The 23,384-nt window shown below is 39.3% G+C and overlaps 1 protein-coding gene across 4 annotated transcripts in view; it reads right to left on the bottom strand.

The window, feature by feature from the left end:
- Nucleotides 1–23,384, bottom strand: part of LOC124159309 (F-actin-monooxygenase MICAL3) — a 241,657-nt gene that overhangs the window by 192,905 nt on the left and 25,368 nt on the right. For all 4 annotated transcript variants that reach the window (XM_046535044.1, XM_046535049.1, XM_046535050.1 and 1 more), the window contains exon 2: nt 11,102–11,196. The gene's annotated coding sequence lies outside the window, so the exon portion shown is untranslated. The remainder of the gene's footprint in view (nt 1–11,101; nt 11,197–23,384) is intronic.

Here is a 23,384-nt window from a genome sequence, read left to right as displayed (position 1 = left end):
AATGAGAGAGTGTGAAATGTCTCAAGTGCGAGTCGTGAGTCTGCCCAGGTTGGCGACATCTTAAGGCCTTTCAGCGGAGAATTCTCGTGGATCCTCATCCCGCTGAATAAAGACTACGGCTAATGGAGGGGAGGAGACTTGAGAGCTACGCTGGGAATGCAAAGAAATGAGGAGAGAAGGGACACCGTATACTGCTCTTGAACCAAATTTTCAGAGCTAAAGGTCGAGGGACGACAAATAAGCCGAGATGAGTAGGAAGGGACGCGGGACGACAAGGGGAGCGGCGAGGGAGACAATTGACGGAAGGGGAGCGCAGACGACATTGCGATTTTTTCCTCCATCCTCACGCGCTAATGGAGAAGGGGTAAATTTGTTACCATGGCAACGACCTAACGGGGTCGTCGGCTTGATGACAAGGGTGACGAATTCTCTCGCAAAACAGAGAAAATAACGGACGGATATGCCTGAAAACCATGAAGTAAGGATCAAAAACTTAAAGCTAATGAGCCACACGCGATTCCAGGGTTATTTCGTAAATACGATTAGGATAATAAAAAAATGCGACCATAAAGTGGTTTAATCAATAAATTTTACTCTCACAATTGCTGTGTATGAGGGTTTACGTAGTTAAATATAAATATTTTAATGAAGACAGCACGGACAGGCCCCTAAAGCTAGAATGAAACAGTTGATGACGGGTATGAAAGTAGAAACTACTTAGTATTCGTGGAAAGATTAAATAAATTACTAATAAGTTATTGAGGTAAAGTGAAGTACAATGGCAGTTTAATGTTGGAAACTAGGCGACTCATAAGAAGTAGTAAAAATTTACTAATTTCCCAAAATATTTCCCGAATTGACGACTATAACCAAGCAATTAATCCGCGCAGTACGCAAGGAACGGAGGAACTCAGCAAGCGAGAACCATGAAAAGTTGATGGGCTAAGAAACCTATATATATCCTCGCACATGGGGTAAAAGCGCCTTCAAGGTGCTAAGTAGTAAGATAAGATAGATAGTAAGACAACAAGTAAGATGAGTAGAAGGATAGGCAATTTGAGTTAACTTGTTTGCATGATTTCACTTACTGTATGTTTAAGCGCCGGTAGTGATGCTTTAAGCTGCGTTTCACAAAATAAGAATTAAAATTTAGTTTTATCCACATCATACCAGTCTAGAAAACTCTGCCTGATGTACGACTTGGCCAAGGTTGCGACCCTCGGGTACTGAAATTGTTTGTAAATATAGCTAAAAATAAAAAAAAATCCATTGGGACACTGACGCATAGATATTGATATCCATGCGCAGCTTTGACAAAAGATCAATCTCAAAAGGCTATCTTTCCGAGGAGTTAATTCCGATAACACTGACACTTCTTTATTCCAATTTTTATTTCCGTTCTCAATTTATAGAACTAAACGCTCCATGTAAATAAAGGGAGAACAAAGCCCTAAGGAGCAGCAGGATACAGAAATAGAAACGCCCAAGGAGGGGGAGAGAAAACTGGGTAAGGATGAGAGCACAAAGATTCAAACACGGATACACTAATTCATGTTTCCCAACATAGATTGAAGAGGTGACACAAAAATATGAATACATTAAAGCGAAAACGCGAATTCTACACCAGGACATCCACGCAAACTGCGCAACACCAAATAATTTTCTTCGGACTCTTTCCAGTCCAAAATATACAGCGCTGCAGCGCTCCATAAAAAGACGCCGATTCATCAAACAGGTGCGTGTTACGTTCGCTAGTAACCTCGAATCACCTCGAATAACGGCCGCTAGGAATCATATGACGTTTTAGAGTGGCAAAACAATGGATGAAATTTTACCAAAGAAAATTTCCCACTGTAAAATGACGAAATTTTCTACGTCTTACAAACTCACGAGCTTTTTAATCACGCAGCAAGGGCTCATGACTTCCGCTCGACCAGTCGTACTTTTTCATATTAGCCTGACATATTACCTGTATTAAACTTACGTTAATAACTAGGGCTGCTCAGGGTACATTAAGTAAGCCCTTGTCAATAATCATATCTAATTTATACATGAAAGTGTAAATGTAATGTAAATGGCTGGATCTCTAACACCCCCTGCAATACACCTTTTAGGCAGCTTGCGGGGTAGTATGTTGATGTAGATGAAAGTATCACCGCTATTTCAGAACTATGCAAAGATTTCCTTTTAAGGGATACACGAAAACGTCGTCAATGCCTTTACTTACCCAATAATTTAAAGTGATATAAAAAATTCTAAAAAGTAATAAGCCGGGAAATCAAGAAAAACACGAACGGTAGATCAATGGTGATTCTTGGGAGGAAATAAATTGTACGACCAAAAACGGAGAGAACGGTCGCTAAGAGCCAGAGATGATTTGAGGATGAGCTGTTCGCCAAGCCATTGCCAATTTTATTAAATTGTACTCACATGCAACACATCTCGCAATGTGAGCTGTTTCAGAGAGTAAGTAACTCAAGTAATTTCTCTTAAATGTTATCCGAAAATTTCACAAGAGCAATATTTATGATTTCCCACGCAGATGGCGACCCAAGGAGAAGCACAGGAAATTCACGAGGAACATCGAGGAGAACAGCTATTATTAAAAGATGGGTATTACTCTGCAAATCACTTCACCCAGTGGAATGTCAACGGTTTATCTTTCTTTTCATGCATTCATTCCTCAAAAAGCATCTTAAAAACAATTTATTATACTAAAAGAGGTTGCTAAATAACTAGAAAACCAGCTGTCATTTAAGAGAGAACTAGGACCTGAATGTCTCATTCAAGGCCTTCAATACGATATAAATCTGTTGATAAAATCCTCACCGACAAAGTTTCTCTTCCTCACCATCAGATGTCATAAAATCTTGATTGCAAAGCGAGGAATTAGGGAGTCTTCACGCATTGCGAATGGCGATAAAATTGCACGGAAAAAGGATAGAGCAAAGATCATAAAGGAGGAAAGAAAATCAAGGACGTAGGCATGTGATAGGGGCTAAAAATATGCCACCAAACGGAACGAAAGATAATCAGTTTCTTGGGAGTGACAGATTCGAATTTTCAGGGGAACTCCGTGCGCATGAGCCAAAGTGGCAGTCGACTATCTTCCTCCACCTATCTTATTCGAACTGAAAGAACCATCACCACCCCCAATTGATGGCAATGAAAGACCGACACATATTAAAATAGGAATAGAATTCGATATTTTACCTCTAAAGCCAAACCTATAATTATGAGTTTCCCGTAATCGATAAAATGCAGTGCTATTACGAGTTTACAAGGTTTTTGTTGTGCAATGAAAAACTAACAGACAATTTACTTAGTGAAAAAAGGAATATGTACCTACCTTAACATACATATTTAAATATATTTACACGCAATGATAAAAATACGGAAAAAATAGATCTAAGGCAACATTGATATTGCAATTCATAGGTCCAGGATAAATGTTACTAGTTACTTGCGTTCATACACAGCAATAAAAACTAATCACTTTAAACTTTCTGACATCTACGGTGATTCAGTTCAGCATAAATCAACCACTTCAGACATTTTAAAATTCTTTAAACCTCTTTTATTGGAACAGAATTTCGGCTGCAATGAGCGGAAATCTTTCAATTTCTTCCTCATCCATCAATATTTTTCAATACCAAAAAATTTACTTAAGGTAATAACTACGAAAATTTACCTTTCTTATACGTTTGCTATGGATAGAGCATACCTTGTTAAACACCGACCTTTCTTAACTTCATTGAGAATTCATTAACGATCACAGAGAATTTATAGGCACGGGGAGAATCTTCAGAATATTTTGTACATAACCGTGTTTAATGAAGAAGAAACTATCAACGACAGACACGACAATGACGGAGCCAAATGACTTCCATCTTCCTCCAAAGACCTCCTGCGGCCGTCCTGTCATTACTCGTGACGTCAAAATGAGCAATGAGAGCAAACGTGATGGAAGACAAAGACAAACGCTGATCAATCAATGACATTCCCAGAGCCCTTACTCATAATTCGAAAGCAAATTTCCTCCACTGCCAATTCTAATTACGTTCCCCATCAATGTCATAACGAGTAAGAAAGCTAACGAAGCGACGACTCGGCCATCCTTTCTTTACACAGCGAAGCAAAGGCGGAGCGATAAATGCACTCGTTGGCGCACGAGATCGGTGATTCATGATTTTTGGGATTCGATCACATAAACGGCATTGATTAATCTATGAAGCAAAAAATCCACGCCAGGCTTCAGTACGCGTACCACTAAAATATATACATAAAAAAATACAGCGAGATGGAACGACACTCGTTATTAGGCAGCCTAATTTTCATTTCTACATTCGAAGTAAAAAATATTTATCAATTCTAAATTTAACCATCCTTATATAAATTAACACCACGAGTATCTCGTTTGTGCTCGTTTCAATGGAGAGGAAAGCACGTAGAGCAGCTCTCGAACCACGAGCCAAGATTTAAATTCCACACCCACGCGTTTCAGGCCATTATCATCGTTAGCCAAGTCTTATAGCACACGCTCTTAACTGATATCGCCTAACTGTATGAGACCGAGGGTTGGATGACCACTTGAAGATGCCATGTGGTCATCCTCCATAAACAGCCACCTAATCCAGACCAGCATTCGTCCTCATTCACCAAAAGAACAGTAAGTTAACCTCGAGCCACACTGAAAATTTGACTGAAGAATCGGTAATTTTCCATTCAAGGAAGCGATGGATATCGAATTTGAAGACCTAAAAGACAAACAAAAGAAGACATAATTGGCATAGTGAAAGACAAGTCCACTTCTGTATTAAAACAGGACTATTCAAGAGACTGTACAGTACAGAAGTTATACAGTAGAGGAGACGCTGAAAGTCAATAAACCGAATTAAAATAAAGAAATAGGGGAAAGAATTTTAAATAATTTATTCTTCATAAAAGTTTTCAACGAACGACCAAAATTAAAAGAAGTTGTAAAAGGAATCTAGAGAAGGCGTAATCACTGTCTGTATTTACCCAAATAGTAGGGTACCAAAGAGACGTAAAATAAAAGAATTTAGAAACAGTCGACAGCAAAGACCGTATGCCTTATTCTGAGTTATAATTAGCTTTCGATATTCCCGCAGCGTGGTGACGAAGTACAGCGATATTTTTTCCAATAATCTGCAATTATATTATTCGCGATTGCGAGGAATAGGACAGAAAAGTGATGAATGTATTACGTCATCACGAACATAAATTTCTGTTGATAGTCCTAATTCTAACTTATTTTTCCGTGTAAATCTGATCGCTTTGCCCTTAAGCGACGCGAGTGACGACTTCTGCAAACCCTTTTAAATGCGTGGTGGATGAAAACACATAAGAGGCCTACTGGAGAATCTTCTATTGTAATATTCGTTGTCTCACGTTGGTAAAATTTTCTCTACTTTTCCATGAATAAGATAGCATCACCAAAGGCATATCGAATTGTAAGTAAATTTGACATGTTATTTTACCAACTTTTCATGCACTATGTAACTCTTGATCTGCAAAGTTTTTTATGCCGTTAACTGAAATTAGTCGATAAATGCCCACCATATTCAATATATTACACCGTCAACATTAACCAATTTTTAAACTAAGTTTAAAATAACGCTAGAAAAAACTCCGGCTACGAAAAAATCCGTTTCTTTTCCACACATCCAGAAGAATCTAAGCAAAAAGGACGTTTGGCGCACGTAGCGACAACGCAAACCAGATTGCGCGCCTCGGGAGATGCTGGAGGACGATTACTCAGCTCGAGGGGGTTGCATATCTATGCGTACGTAAGCAAACACTGCGGAGATGGGAGGAGGGTGGGGGATCAATTCGGTCGACGGTGCGGGGGGGGGGGGGGGGGGGCGGTGCGTGGGGATAAGAGCGTCAGAAAGTGGAGAATGCGTGCGTGGGAGTGGGGGGAGAGGAGGAAAGAGAGGACTCCCAAGAAGAAAAAGGGCGCTGCTGTGAGAAGAAGGAAGGCGAAGATGGGAGGGACGGAAGGTCTGGGGCAGGCGCCAAACCAGTGGCGGAGGCACACCACGTTCCTCCTCGCCCACTTCGACATACGCCGGTCACGGGCTGGAACATAATGGCGTTTTCGTTACCCCGCGATCCAAGAAAAAGGTTTCCCTCTTTTTTTAAATGAGCTTTCAGTATGGTAGAGACAACGAAAATGAAATTTTGTCCTCCATTGTGCTCCAATTAATGGACTACATTTCCATAAGTAAAATAGTTTAATATTTTCTCAATGTATGGCGTTCGTTATACATTTTAGGCAGAAACTTCTTTAACAGCTCCGGTTTAATAGATCCCATGATTTGATCACGTTTTTTTCCAAAAACAGTTAAAGCACTAAAAAGTAAACATGTAAGCTCTACATCATTCGGAAAAGCCTTGGCGCTGATTAGATTTATTAGTACAAACAAAGGGAGACCACGTATCTTGCTCCGCCTTTTTTCAATGCCGTATTTTTTGTGTCATTCGGAATGGCGAACACAAATATGAAATGGTAGTGGTTCCATCGCATGGGCCTTAGTTTGGCTGTAATTAATTGATTTTCATGCGGTATTTTAACTAGCCTCACATAATTCCGTATTAGTGTGCATCCATAGGGATGGATGTTGTAATCCATACAGTTGGTGTAATGGCTAGCGTCGTCAACTCCCACCCAGGGGGCCAGAATTCGGGACTTCGCCACGGCAGTAAATTTTGTAGTCTTCATGTTGACCATACGGCGATACGTGCCTCATTCTTCCCGCATATTTTTATGTAGGTAACACCGAAGATAATAAGGAGACCCTGAAATGGCAGGATCTGAATTTCTGAATAGAAAGAAAACAGGAAAGAACTCGCTTCAGCGATAAAATACAGCCATTAATACAGCATGCCCTAAGAATTTCCTTCTCCAACTAAAAGCAACCCAAGGCCACATCCCAAAGCATTAGAGAGGAAACGGTCCTTCGTGAGATTAACGACATTAAGACCAGAGGATGAATCGTTCAAAAATCCATTATTAGACGCAATAGGATAGGAAACATACATTTGGTCGGCGAGCATGCCAGAAACCGATCTTGTGACTTCGGAGGAGAAAATTTCCGTGATAATTCCCTAATTTCAATGGATTTTTAACACACCAGCAAACTGATCAAGTTTTACAGTTTATAAATTCTCTAAAAACCTAAAAATAGGTTTTAAGATTAACCTGATTTCCATTTTCATAGAGGTGAATTCAAAATAACTTTCTTAAGAGAGGAAACTTATTAGCAGGCGAAACGAAAATCTATTAAGAAGAAAAGAAAGCGTAGGAAAAAAATACAATGCAATAAGATAGTTAAAAATCTGATAGCTCAAACTTCTTAATAACACATTTTATAAATAAGTAATGACGGTTGTCATGCATAACATATCAATTGACTTTTCCGAGGTAATAAAGAACTCCAAGTCGAATGTATATGAACGTATATTTCACGGCAAGGAACGCGTGTACTGAAACTATGACACTTTTAAAATAAGTCTCATTAGAATATATTTAAATTCAACCTGCAAACAGAGTGGATAAGAGGCAAGGATTTATTTTAATGTCAAATAAAAGAGCCTAGTCGGTATTTATAAAACTAGGTCAGCTAAGAATTTATGAATTACAGACCCACGTTATACTTCGCGAAATGAACAAAGAATAAAAATCTGCGAGCCCATTTCAAGTTTGCAAAATAGTGACGCTAAGCGTGGGCATATATATTCATTATATTCATCGCCAGGCACATTAATCAGATCGTCTTCAACTACATTACTTAGTCACGTAAGCGGCACGATTGCCCGCTATTTGCGTCATCGAATATTTGGTAACAGACGAAGCATTGCAATATTGTGGTTTTTTATATATACATATTTATGGTTTTTTAATCGCTATTTAATCCTGATTTGGGAATTCATTTTTAATAAAACAATTTAAGACTAGCATTAATGATAGACATGGAAATCTGTAAAACTTAATTAACTTTAATCTATATTAAATTAGATTCAGGTTAATTAGGCTTTAAATTTTTAAATAATTTATTTGCTTCGTAAGTCGATTTTATAATTAAAATAATGTAGTGCTATGCGAAAGTGACACTATTATCGAACACAATTCCGCCCTATTACAAGCAAGATCGTTATCCGGAAGATCTAGTTCCTGTAAACGCTTTTGCATTCAAGCACGGATGTTCAAACATTTTCACCCCCAATGATTATTCTGCATTCCGTCAGAAGATCATTAACACCTTCCTTTGAAGCAACTTATTATTCATGTCAATCCAGGCCAATGGAATAATAATCTTAGAATTGGATTTTAAAAATGAAACATTGTATAGGCAACCAAATAAAATTAAAGATCAACGTAAACCTCGTGGTACAATCTCTCCCAATACACCTCCATTCGCGAAACCCGCTGCACAGCCTCACCACGCACATACTCTCCAAGGGATGGTTTAAATTCGTCTTCGGGAGTGGAATCTCGCAACGATCCCTCTTCGGAGCGATTTTCCAGCAAATCAGCTCCCGAAATATCCGCTGGGGAGGAGAGGATTGAGATCGGTAGGGTGCGGGCAGGAGGAGACGAGGGATATTGGGGCTAAATGGCGTCGGCAGCTCGAAATGAAGGGAAGGGGAAAAATGACGATTAAGAAGCTTGGGATAATGACGGCATTGATGGTTGGATGTAAAGAAGAAACCTCAAGCGATAAACATCAGGACGATAATAACATAATTACGTCAATTACTGTCGATATTTATTCGAAAATCTATTAGCAAAGCGATGGTTTTTTTTACATCATAGTCTTCTTAACTTGCTCATACCATTGAATACGAAATTAAATCAGTTAGGAATAGAGTGAAGTACGTAAGGGCTGTGGAATAGAAAAGCCAAGCTCATTAAAATCGGAATTGAGAAATGAAGAAAAAACATGAGTGTTTCAATTCTGATCTTCATTAAATTTTAGAAATTTAACCGCTCTATGTAGCTATAACGTACGACTTAGGCCGTAGAAGGGAATCACTGCAGATTTATTACTTTTGTTTAAAGGCAATCGTTAAAGGCAAGACTTAATACCGAAATACAAACGAATAATAATTTTAGCAAAGGATTCACGAGAGAAGAAAACTATATTTCAGAGGCACAACAGCGATAAAAGAGAGATCTCATATTTGAAAAATTAATCATAAACGAATCAGAAATCTATCGATAACCCATAGATAGGTTAAAGCTAAAAAAACGAAAAAAACAATACGCCCTACTAAAAAACTGCCGGAAGGTAACTTTGAAAATAACAAGTATTCTGGCACTGAACAAGAAAAGTAAGAATTTTAAAGGGAATATTAGAAACCTATTGAGGAAAAAATAAAAAAAAACACCGATAACAAATAACAGTGGTAAAATCGCTTGCAGCCATTCGAGCGAATGGAATCTCAAAGCACTCAAAAAAATAAGTCCGCTGAGTGTACGACAAGGGGATTTATCTTTCACAAGAAATGAGGAAAATATATCGAGAAAATTTATTTATGAAGAATAAAAAACAATCGCAACAGCAAGGAATTAGCCTTCATACATGCCCAAAAAACGGAAATGGATATAAGCTATGGGAATTCACTATGTGAAATAGTAACTCTCCTTCGATCATTACATTTGTTTGGTTGCCAGGGGGGCCCGGTCCTCATATAAAAATATTAAACTCACATTTTAATTTCTTGGATGGGGCAAATGAATCATATAAAGCACACGAATAGATCATTCTTATTCACACGCGCGACACGCCAACTCATGGGCTATTAGCGACGCGTGATTGCACTCACAAGGTTTGAAGACAGTCAACCTTTCTTAAGACAGCCTGACCTCCAATCTCACCGCCGCGGCATAGTCCCTGAAGTTACTTCGATTAGCCAACGCATGAGCCGCGTCAATCATCTTCCTCTGATACACAAGCCACATTCAACATTCGTGCACGTTAAGGGGATCACTCACGCAACGTTAAGTGGTGAGTACTATACCTATAAAACACACGCACTCGCCTTCTCTGGAAGAGGGAAGTTGCGTAACGCGTGCATTAGCAATGCGACTGACTGCATGTGGCACGTGGAGTGGCGAAAAAAAAGAAAGGAGACGAAGTCGCCATGAAGACTTTACCACTGAGTTAAGACAAATAAATTGCGATAAACGACAATCCCAAACATAAACAACAGTTGTACGAATATATAATCTGAGGTTTCAGGCGAGACGGAGTGGAGACGGAACATAACAAAGAAGCAGGAGCAATTTCCATAATTTTATAATCGTATAATAAATATAAAATTTTAAAATGTTTTTTTACGAACATAATCAATATCTTGTGAAATTTTGAGCTTTTGAGACACATAAGGGAATTGTATATACATGAAAAGTTAGTATATTTGCCTACACGACTTCATTTGCTTTTTGCACTAAAGAAAAAAAAACGTCAATAACTTAAAACCTAGATAATATATTATATCTTACTACTGACAATAATTTATTCCATTACATATCATTGACCATTACTTCTCACGATAGAAGAGTCATCTGAGACACAAGTTTTGTTTTCGATTCGTGCAAACACAGAAATATTGCATACAACCAATGTCGTAGAAAACAATAAAATGGAATTAATTTAATGCAATGAATTACTAACGGGTGACAAACTGAAGCGTGTAATGAAAATTTTAACAGAAATCGGCTCACTGCTGACTATTAGATTCGAGACAATCAAACGAATGTCAAGGGTAGTGATCACTGTATTGTGCCACAGAATACCCAAGATCAAAAACTCGAGAGCACACCTAGTGCAGTACGCCGTCTCTAGGGCAAAATTTGGAATTTGATCTCTGCACACGCAAAACTATAGCATGCTTTTCACGATTTATGCGATGCTTTGCGATTCCTAACATCGATGATCTTGAGTCACAAACGGAAGAAGTAATGAAAACGACAAAGAATTAAAATAATGTGTGATTCAATACCAAAGGCTTTTACTTATCGACAAATGCAGAGCAGGTACTAAAGATTAGGAGAGAAATAATGATTACTCACATTAAAGCACTAAATGCCAAAACAGCAACAAGGTAGGATGACTCTTGGTTGATGGACACTCCTCGGAAACATTACACGTATCCTAGCCGATGCTCCTGAAAAAATAAAAGCAGATAATGTATATTTACAATGGAAACGTCAGTTCCAGAATGGTATAAACCCGCAAAATAATAACGGGAACAAGAAACTAACCACTAGACTTGATTCAGCCTTGCATAATAAATAACCGTGATGAAAATACTGTAACGATGAAATTTAATTTCCTTTATCAATTTAAAAAGGTAATGGTTCACGACGAGAACAAAAGATAGCTCACTCCTCAACCGAAGGGCCCAAGTTCGAATCCAGAAAGTGAATAATTACAACAACGGTTGGTGAAAGAAAAAGAGCTAATTCATCCATACAGTTCTGTAAATTCTGTTGTAAAGATTTATGCGGGCTTCATCTCGTCAAGATTGCAGTTAAATGCATGTATGGGAACAAATGTATACAAAAGATGCGACTACACAGGCAGGATACTCGTTCTAATAAAACCTCCGGAAAATATCATCAAAAATCCATTCGAAGACAAATATTCGACAGCATATCCAATAGCTATCGGTGTATTTAACTGGAGATGAAATAAAAAATATTAACATTATTTTTAATTTGATATTATGTGCAAGCATTCAGGATAAGAAAGAAGATACTACTTAGACACCTAAAGTGTGCAAGTGGATCTTGTGAAACTTAGAAGAAATAAAGAGTTACGCAAACATTAAAAATTAAAAATGCTCTGAGTAGAATTGTTTTTTAACAGCCGGTAGCAGCCAGAATGCGACCGTCGTAAAATCAACCCATTTGCGCCATCAGTGAGAGGAAAATTTCCAAACCGAGGGCGAAATAATTATGAGAAAATAAAGAGCGAAGATCGTATATTTTCAATCAACAATATTTGGCGAATGCATCTGACGCTACTAATTTTAAACTCAAATTTCCCTAAATTGTACTTGCTTCATTTTATCTATGGCTTTCTGTGCTGCCAAAAGCAATTACCTCGAAAATTAACTGAAACCAAAAACATACCAAGGCAGAAATTCAGTTAAAATTATCATCGTTTCTCGCAAAAGTGAAGGAAACACTTTATCCATATGTATCTCTACATAAAAGAGGATGTCTGTTTGTCTGTCTGCTATGCGTTTCCATACGGCAACACGGATATGAACAAAAGTTGGTACATATGTGCATCTCATGCTATCGAACCCCGTAGTACCACTTTTGCGTCCTACGGGTGCCCTTTGGGCCGTATCCATTTATTACGTCACATCATACAACTTCTGCGGTTGGACATCCTGCCGGGTAGCCACACATCTTGACAATCTCCAAAGAGAAAAAATAAAAATCCTGCTAAACGACCGTGAATTTCAAATTCCAAATTTCCCACTTCCCTCGGTACTATCCTTACCGAGCAACACCAGGTGGCCCGCTAGTACATACATAGATACATTTTTACCATCTTGAACCGGAGAAAAATTTGTTTCAATCGTTCAACATCACATGCCAAAAGAAGGGACAGATTCTCATTACAAGCTTATGGCATGCGAGGCTTAAAGAAAAGACACGGACCCTCATGACGCCAAACTAAGCACCGGAAAAATGAAGAAAATTTTACGGCAATATCACCAACGAAAATTTATGAGGAATGCGACGGCTCTTCATCGACAGCTTCACGAGAATCCGGCCCCTGCGTTTCGCAATAACCTCCTGCTATAGGAGAGAAATTTCACAAGAAATGCGCGAGATATGAGCTGCCGCGAGGAACATCTTTAGATGGAGGAGAGGCATCAAAGGGCATAGGCCCTTCAAATATATTAGCTTTCAAATATCACCTTGCCAACGGAGCTGAGGTCGTTAAAATTTTTGTTTCACCGACAGATTCACAACGAATATCGCAAAATAACGGTGCCAGACAGTATTTAATCTGAGACAATTCACTTGCATAAAAAATAATTTTTAAAACCCAAGCAATATATGTATGCTTAAGGTTATTAGCAAAAGTAACGCATAAAATATGTCATGTTAAAGGTTAGAGAACATCGTATCTCCCAATTCGAACGAACAAAAAATATATTGTTCCAAAACAATAATACAGCTAAGTCCAGACTATACAGCAAACGGACATTCGGCAATACTTTCTTTACTACATGCATTAGAATGGATATGCACTCTAGCCTATTTTGGTACATTGTTGAAAATTTCTTTTTCATTGTAAGCACACTTGAGGAATAAATAGTAGAGCGTTTAAAATCAGCGGATCACCTACACAACCAATTCTTTGTGTAACTCTCAATAGTCATTAGAACGAAATATCAGGTGTCAAGTGGGCTTCAGTGTGACATATCCGTAAGAGCTTACCGTTGCATTGGACTACATTATTTTCTCACATAGACTTTTCACAGCATTATTAAGTAGTTTAAAAGAATAGATAATGACGAATATCGACGAATCGTATATTATCAATCACAATTGGCGAATGCATCTGATGTTATTCATTTTAAACCTAACTTTCCGTTAACTGGACTGCCTATATTTTAACTATGGCATTCTAAACTGCCAAAAACGATTGCCTAAAATAAAAAAAATCTTTCCTACTTGTGCACCGAAGTTAAAATAACAAAAAAACTAAGGTAATTACCCATAAAGAAAAACATCGACAACGAGATTATTCACCTCTCATAGTGGCATCACACAATTATTCCAACATTGCACGCCGGTCGTGACAAATGAGCGGAGGCACGGATCACGAGGGATCGTTCCACGTTAACTCCAACCCAACGTCACCGCGGCAAGAGAATGGCCTATCATCCTCAAGATCTTTGCACGGTGTAAAGATCGCTTTCAGCCTCAAGGGAGCCAGCTGATCGCTTTCAATCGCACGCCCTTCCTCGACCGGGCGGCATCCGACCACGACCATACGCCGCCGACGGCAACAGGAACTCAAACGAGACGAATTCGAGAAACAATTGAGAACAAGTGACCATTAACCGTGGCATTTTCGCTCAGGTAAAATAAAAAGAAGGAAGAATTTCGTGGGGGTTAGATGCCCTATTTACATTTAACGCCCGCGATTTCAGCGAATGAAAAGTACATAAAGAGAGAAAAATTCGGCTCCAGGACGAGAAATCTTTTGTAACGCCTCCGCTGTGTAATGAGCCCAGTGAACCGCCAACGCCACTTATACCGGACTGAATACCTTGACGCCCACTTCCTTTCCGAGAGAAGTGAATGTGACGGAATTGCCAAGCTTAATAAGTGCAACAAACTCGATTCCGCAAGAAAGCTGAGCATTAGTTGGAGCCCGTTGGAGCACAAATATGGCACGAAATGTCAAGGGCTGCAAAAGCAGGCTAATTAAGCACTTCAATTTCTCCTACTTAAACAACAGTAGCCCTTCAATTATTCAGATCAACGGGGACCGTAACCAATCGTGAGTATTAAATACCACAGGAGTGATTCTAAATTATAAACAAAACAAATGACGATTATAAAATGGACTAAAATTTCTGAAAATGGTCGAAATTTCGAGCAAGAAATAAATTTACTGACTATCACTGCATGACTATCGCTAACCAGGTGGGAATCCTGAGGGAAGTTTAGCCACATAATGCGCCAGGAAAGCATTAAATATTAATTCACCTACCAATAACGGGAGAATATTCATCGCAGCATTTGTATCTTCGATCAGCTACGGAAGGTGAATGCGAGACAATTCAGTTCCTTTGTCTTTTTTCTGATGGCGAGACGAAGAAACAATCAGACGGCCAATTTCCTCGGAACGACATTCAGCAGCCCTGAAGATGAGCCCCTAGTCGGAGATCGAAACGTCGCGACTACGCGTTGGCAGAAATGGGGTTTCTAACCTGGTGGAAATCCCGAGAGAAGATAACCCACAAGTACACTTGAGAATTGGAACACTGACTAGAAGAGTTTTAAGGGATAAATACCAGCAAATGAGGGTTTAGAAAAATATGAGCATCAGGGGAGAAGGGAAGAGAAACATGTGAACAGCATATTGGTTGTTAAATCGAAGATTCAAGCGATAATAAGGTCCACGGCGCTTATTACGAAAGGTTGTATAAAGACAAACATGCGAAAAAAGGGCTGGCTTGCTATTCAGCCAATCAGCGATAGATTCGTTGCCGGTCCATGTAAGACAAATCCGACGGAATTTCTATACTCACCCATTCTGTCTTTACATCATTTTCTCACAATCACAAATCAGTATTTTCGTTGCCCAGAAAGCGCTTGGAAATTCTAAATTTTGACTTCAGATGCATAAGATGGGTCGTAGGAAATTTCATTACATGTGGATGCTTGGCAAAAAAGAGCTGCTTTAGAAAATCAAACAAGACGGAAATAGAATTTAAAACCGGTTACTGAGTTGAAGGCAATCTCAAATGCAGCGAAGAAGCGAAATAGCGCATTCGAAAATCTACGTCCCATCGCAACCCTTTAATAGGCTTCTCGGATCAAAGTGTTACGGGGAAGACATTTCCATGGATACGAACTCATTCGATGCAGGTGTATGACCGCAGTTCCTCGTTGACAGCGTCAATCAAATGTTGACGGCACTCCCGCTCTTGGCAAAGAGCACCGAACCTTCCAAGGAGCGCACACGCGCTTAGGAAGTCATATGTGAATTTTCTTCACTTTTCACAATGAGGACACCTTGCAACGAATGACACAAAATTCTGAAACTGCATAAACATGGCACTTGATATTTAAAATGAGAATTCTATAACATGCTCCCTTCAACCAGATGCAGGATGTGCGGCGTAGAGGACGTCAGACAAATCTCTTCGCTCATAAAAATAGATGGAATAAGCTTTGCAGACAGAAACGACCTATTCGACGTGTAGCAATGGTAAATGTATTTTCAACATCATCATTTATGGGTGAAAGCATGACCAAATATTCTGGAGGCTACAATAAACCAAAATCTGATGAGGTACATTCAGTGGCATATTGAAAATAACTTTTATAAAAAACCCAATCGTCAGATACCCATGTCAGCAGTGGCGTAGTCACGGGGTCGGTTTTTCGGGTTTTAACCCCCTTCCCTTTCAGCCTTCAAAAGAAGACCCCAGGACTCCCCTTTACCTTGGGGTGTTTTCCATACACCAAGCCGGAAGGGCCCAGAAATCTCCGGTAAATCCCATATTTCAAAATCCTGGCTAACCACTACATTTCAGCATGGAAGAATATCAAAGAGCATTGATCATATAATGATCAAATAATTCAGAAAGTCATATCAGTGTTTTTAAAATGTTCACATCGATAAACCTACTTTACCTGCATCGGTTACAAGTGGAGAAACTTCTCTATCGTTATGACGCATTATTTAACTCAGCCCAGGCTTTTGACCTAAGTCTTATAAGTACACCTTAAGTTATTATCGCTCCATAAACAGTACCCTACATACGGAGCCCATACAAATCACGCTATTTTACAATTTTACCGTCAAACTTTTAATCGTGAGCTACATGAAGGAATGTGTATTTTCTACTACTAGAGAGATACATGATAATGAAGATTAATAACAATAGGAGAACTGGAGTGGAATTGTAGAGCGATTAGGAAATGAAATGCATTCAGATGAAGTAAATTGACGAATCACAATTAAGATCTCCATGTTATTACGCCCCTATCACAGGGAACAAAGGGAAAAGGGATAAAGCCACCTCAGCCAAGTGGCCAGATCATTAATACAAATGATGATAATCACCCTTCACCGCGGGAAACCAAAGCAGCGAATAAAGGGTGAAACCAGGATGATGGAATAATATTCCCTAATTTTGCAGGCACAAGTCAAAATTTTTTTGCCGGAAACGTTTATCTATGAAAGGTTCGGCCTCAATTGGAGACATAAAATAATTAAGCAAACCCCAAGAGTTATTAAGATAAGATGAGCGAAGGAGGAAGATTATTTAATAGTGTAGCACACCATTTCATGGGTCGCATTTGAAGTATAGGCCTCTTCCACTCAATAATGTACTGAAAAGACTGCCGACGAAAAGTAACCCACAGGATACAGAGAAACTGCCATCACTTCTGGAGAGATTGAGTATTAACGGAAGCTGTCCACCGTTACTAACGGCCGCGGTGCGGCTTATACACACATAGTGGTTAAAGCGTGAATTTACGGTACACATTCTGTAGCCAGCAAGTGGAAATAACCTCCCTTCTACAGCGGATGTGTGGCCAAGGATTTTGGGCGGAAGAAACACGACGTAGTGATTCCCGCATTTTCAATATTTTTTCCCCTCTGGACCGCAACCTTCCGAAAGAAGGGATATAAGCTGTGGAACACGCGAAAAAAGTAAGGTTTTTTTTTCGGGAAGGGATAGCCTGGAGTACACAGGATACTGACTAGGAAAGGGACGATGTTCGCATATAAATGTCCTTGTTCATTCACTGCAGTCGTTCATCTGCCGACAAACCCTTTTCCTTCATCCCCTCCCCACATGGCCGAGGGCATCCGAGGAGACTACGATCCCTATCTAAGATCGGCAGAGGCAGTGTTTGAGTAGGAAGGATGACATTGGGAAAAAGGAAAAATCGAAAAACCAAGACAAGGAGTTCTCCTCAGAGTATAGGAGCAAGGATAAGTCTTACACTAAACAATAGGCGCATGAAAAATACGAACAATTAGATGCTCACAACAAGCAAGTCAGCGAGGTTTCTCGAAGACATGTCGTTTTCCCGAATCGTTGTGCGTTAAAAACTCAACTAACGTTTGTGATCGAGATGTATGTTATTCGCCGTGAAAGATCCACAACACTCAAAGATGTCCAAAGTAGAATATGGGAAGAAAATACAGAACGACTTATATCAATAATTGTGTGAAAAATATTTTCAGCTAAGTCCAGAGAGCCAACAATATAAGGCGATTGCAGCTGCAATCGCAATGTCAATGACTTTCAGCAACGCTCTACCCATGGGATTGTATCTTAATTTTTAGCAAGCAGGTACTATTTTCCGGATTGATGCGGCTTTCGTTGTCATAGGTTAACGATAGTTTCGCCAAAATTCCATCAGGCGTCTTCCGATCGAAGTCTTCCACCTCGACGTCTTGGGCCATAACACGCTTGACAGAATCCCGGCGAAACTGCCGTCAACCTCTGACAACCAACACGGCGAAAACCCGAAAGATGTAGAGATACACGAAACTTGAGACTGTTTAACAATGAAAACAAATCTCCAACCGGTTACTTTACTCATGACTACCCAACATTTTTTAAATCATGCTCGCACTTCTAGGTTTCTTTAAAAAAAATTGTCCAGTCAAGAGACCACCATGCAGCACATGACACAAAGGACATAGCGGTCTGTGACTACCACACACCTCCTTGAGTGACTTTCAATTCTCCTGCACACGCCACGCTACGTCCAGCCAGCCACCACAACCCGCCTCTCCTGACCCGAGAATCCCCGCAGAGGAAAACGGCCAGGCACGCACCACGGAATGATGGACACGAAAGTATTACGAGGGGCGGTGAAAAAAAGGAAAATTGGCGGAGAAAATCCATCAAGGTGGAGACCGCCGGGAAACCAGGGGATGAACAAGAAACTTAACGTACACTCCCCCCGTGACGACCCACAACTTCCCCTACACGTCTCTCCCCGACTTTCACCGAGATGCAACCAGGCGACACCAATCATACTATCGCTGGTTCTCTCCTTTCGGGAGAAGAAAACCTGTACTTTTCCCGTTTTCTAGTAGTCCCAATGATAGGTAAGTTCACCGTGGCATTGACATTTGGAAGAATCGACCAAAAACTAAAATCGTTTGCGCCACGTAGGAATAAATGGTAAGGCTGGAAGGGTGGAGAGAAACCTGGCGTCGGCATTAGCCAACTCTTAACGAAAGTCGCCAAGCGGACCACGGCTTAACGTCCCATCAGGCGGATGGAGTGCTGTACTACAAGTGCCTTCCACAAGGCATTCAAGTAGGGATCGAACAGCGTCTGAAAAATCCCTGCCACCATCGGGATTTGAACCTGGATCATCACAGTGGGAAGCCAACGCTCTAGCCACCACACCAACCCAATCACCTGTAGGCAGGTTCGATTGGATACTTTGACAGATGGTAAAAATGATCTATGGACTGCGACGTCGATGGTAGCATTCGATCTATTATCTTCAATGGTCAACGGTCACCTACGGTTGTCCATGGCCGTTGATCAACAATCGATGAAATCTTGATAATCCTCACCAATGACTAACGAGATGTATCGACAAACCGAAGAAAACCGGCAGATCTCTGGAAATCGGTTGTGTATGGACAATCGGAATGCTTTCAAAAATCAGCGCCAACATTTGCTTAACAATAACGGTCCTTTTTAGATGGTTTAAGATCTTCGATCCAAAATCGGTAGTATGCATCAAATAGAAAAATGATAACAAGCTGATAATCGGCAATCCATAGACCATCGCTAATGGGTTGACTACTGAAAACTGGTTGATAAGAGTAAAGCGACTGGTCATTGATAATTGGTTGACCAGAAACCATTGCAACAAAATTATCAATGCCTGAAATCTATAATGAAGATTGTAATCGTATCGTATATGATGAAAACCAGCCGCGAAGATTTTGATTTCTCGGACATTCGAGCAAGCGTACTTACGCGAGGCATCTTAAAAGACCTCTTCTTAAGAAGACGAAAAGCCTAGCTTGGTGGGGGAGACGGGTAAAAATCCCGACTTCTATCTCCCCGTTGATGACAAACTGCCGCGGCCGTACACGGAATGGGCAACTTATGACGAAAATGACTGAGGCGATGTTCGCATCCTCCACACAGCGAAAGCGCGAAGTGGGTGGCGCAACGCCGAAAGATTTCTTTTTGGTTTCGCACGACGCGGAGCTAGTAGACGAAGAGGGCGCCGCCCTAGCGGGACTAGTCCCGGGCCACATTTGCGGCGCCAAAAAAGGGCCATTTCCGAAAATCTTCCACCCGTGGAACCATCGGCGGCGTGACATAAAACAGGCTTTTGCCTCGTGAAAGAGTTTTTATCACTCATCGAACCAAACGGATGATTTATACGCCTCGCCATGTGGGTGTACGAGCATAACCTTTCAGGATAACCGGCTCTAAAAAGACAAATAACGAGAGATGAAACCGTATAGCAAAATATCCAGGGAAAATTTGCCATTACTCAATCGCCCTGAGAAGAGATATCTCAGGACTGTTGATTTTCCCAGCGAATGCTATAGTTAGGAAATGCTCGAGGGGTAACACCGGAGACAAAATCATGAAAACGCCAAATCGCACAGATTTCGATAGCCACTATGGTACAATTTATTGAAGCGGCTAAATCACTTAACGCTTTCAGAATTGTTTTCATAAACTCACGGCTTCATAGAATCCAAGGGTAAACATTGAGAAAGTAAATTATATTTTTCCTCATGTTAAATCAGTTTATTTATAAAGAATTAAGTTGCTTTCGATGTCTCAGGCAATATTATTAATCAATTCTACTATTGAGTGACCTCATACTCATTCGAAAAATGAATAGAAATCAAGAGGTCGGAAAATTAATCACAGCAGCCATTCATTTATCCACCGATAAATTAAACAAATGGCATCATGTGGCATAGACTCACGCTTGTCATCAAGAAACATTACAATTTTAGGTATACTTTGAATGAATGAATCACTTCTATATGGATGATTAGCTTCCAGCTCCACGTGTAAATGCCTGGTTAACCAAAGTTTTAACAAAATAAACAGAACGGTGATTAAATAATCGATTTTGAGTCGAAATATACAGGTTTTATAAAAGTAAAGTACCTTTCTTCCAGTACCGTGAGAGGGGAATAGGATCCCGAGAAAATGCACAGATCTTTCAGCTAGCCGGTGTCCGCTGTAAATCCAATCTTCACCACGACACTACGGCAAGGGCACCGAGAATTTAACCCTCTCAACTGTACCCACGCGCCCTCTCTCGGAGAGCTTGACCGTGAGAGCAATGCATTAGAGTGAAAATGTTAATTTGCCACCTTCTGTCGAACTAGTTCAAAATTCTCGATTCTACCTAGTTACATTAATTGATTGCGTACAACAAATACTATTGTTTCCCGGTCGAGGTACTTCGTGAAGTGACTGATTACATGGTAACCTATCGATCAAGGCCACTATTAATGACCAACACAGCTCCACTTCCACACAAATTGATACACTCAAGCTTCGATACGCTCCAAATACTATAAATGCGCTTCTTTTTTATCAGTTTTATCCTATCAGCACGATCACGATCATCAAGAATTTGGCTAATTTGCTGATCTACATTTCAAGCTGCTAAGAATAAATCAACTGGGATATAATAGTAACGAATACCTTTCTAAAAATTTAAAATATAAAATAAAATAAAAATGTTTAATAGAACAGATATAATAATTTTATAACAAGTTGAGATTGATATCCATCAATTATATAACCAACAATTACGAGAAGTAATTATGTACGGTAGAGGTAAAATTATATCGTCATTCACTAATAAGTAGAACATTTTACTCTCGAAACAGCTGGCTCAAAATAGGACCTGTGGTGTTAGAGGAACCCTCTACCATGCCATCTCCTATTATTGGGAATCTTCAAATACGTTAAAGATTGGCAATGGTAACATGGCTTGCATTTTACGATTATAATTGAATAAAGATTATAACAAATTAGGACACGTTATAAAGTTTTGAAAGCTACAGCCGAAAAGTATGGAAATGAAATCCACCTTGACCCAACTTCTCCCTAGGATATGACTTGGTGTACGCAATAGTAAAACTATGTAGAGCGACGTCTCTCTCTGACGCAATAGTAAATAATGTCCGAGAGACCAGTGGTGACGTCACTGACAAATATCATTCGGTATACGCAACCGAATGAAAATACGGACGGTTACAAATGACGCCATTCATCAAGGAAAGCGACGACAGCAAGAAACAAAGTAACTGCTGATTCAGTGCAGTAACAATTTATGAATACATTGAGAAATCATGCTAGTTAAATAATCATAACACAACAAAACTATATTTAATAAAAAAAATTTTATTGCAGAAGATATTTCAAATAATTACGAAAGAACAACACCCTTAGCAAATTTACCAAATATTATCGAGCTATTTTACCAATACGACGGAAAACAATCGAAAGAAGCCAAAGGAAAGAGAGAGAAAATAAAGATCTGAAGCTACGAATTATTCACTTCATCAGGTTTATTCTCCTAAAATAATTTAGGGCAACACTATCGCAGATAATTTTAATTTAAAGGGTAATAATAGGAAAAGAAAGCTCAAAATGAAAGTAGGTTAAAGACAGCAAACGTACAATAAGCGATTAATCAAATGAGTTTACGCAGCATGAGGAAGCAAAACATGTACAACTGTGAAAATGTATTATTTCGCAAATATGTTGTGGCAATAACAGGAATTTAAGAAAAAAAAATAATTTAAATTTTTATAATAATAATTTTAATTTTTTTCCTAATTTAAATTTTAATTATTTATATAAATTATTTTCTACTTTAAAATCAATGAAAGGATCTCCAATAAGCTATGAAAAAGTAGAACAGACGATACGGATAAAGAAAATTAAAGATTGAAAGCTGAAAATAAGCAAGTACATGTGTCATACTATCTGCGTAATCCACGTACACTTCGAGTCATAGAACAAAATTAATTTTCGAGATCATGACAATGAATTATTTGTTTACAAGTTCATTATTATCGAGGAAACGTACGCCAATACGTACGCAAAATAATTCTCCGATATCCATTATAAGGGAAAAATGCGTAAACACATGCAGTAGTTATAGCAATATTCAGTGTAGGGATAAAACTCGATGAATAAATAGGTCAAAGAAAAAATCAATGGCTGACTAAAAAGATGAAGCATGAGTAATATTAGCGGACTTGTGAAGCTTAATAAATACAACCAGTGGGTTGGTCGAAAAAAAGTTCAATTTTTCCTAAAATCAGGCTATCACAAAAGAAAATTTTTTCAAAACGCACGGCAAGGGATACAATTTTAAGTACATGGTTATTAGAATCATGCATATACATCAAGAAAATTTGTCCGTTTTAATTGAACTTCAGCAGTTTAAAACTCTGTATTAAATGTAAAATTGTGGAGAAAATTTTCTGGACATCATGTGGCATCTTGACTAGAGGGTAGAGTATGTATGATATACCATTTTGCAGGGAACTACTCTCAATCCTCCTATTCCTTTTCCTTTCTTTCCTCAACACAAA

This window comes from Ischnura elegans, chromosome 5 (assembly GCF_921293095.1).
Source record: "Ischnura elegans chromosome 5, ioIscEleg1.1, whole genome shotgun sequence".
Taxonomy (NCBI): domain Eukaryota; kingdom Metazoa; phylum Arthropoda; class Insecta; order Odonata; family Coenagrionidae; genus Ischnura; species Ischnura elegans.
The sequence above is the reverse complement of the archived record's forward strand: the minus strand, read 5'-3'. Positions and strand labels throughout refer to the sequence as shown.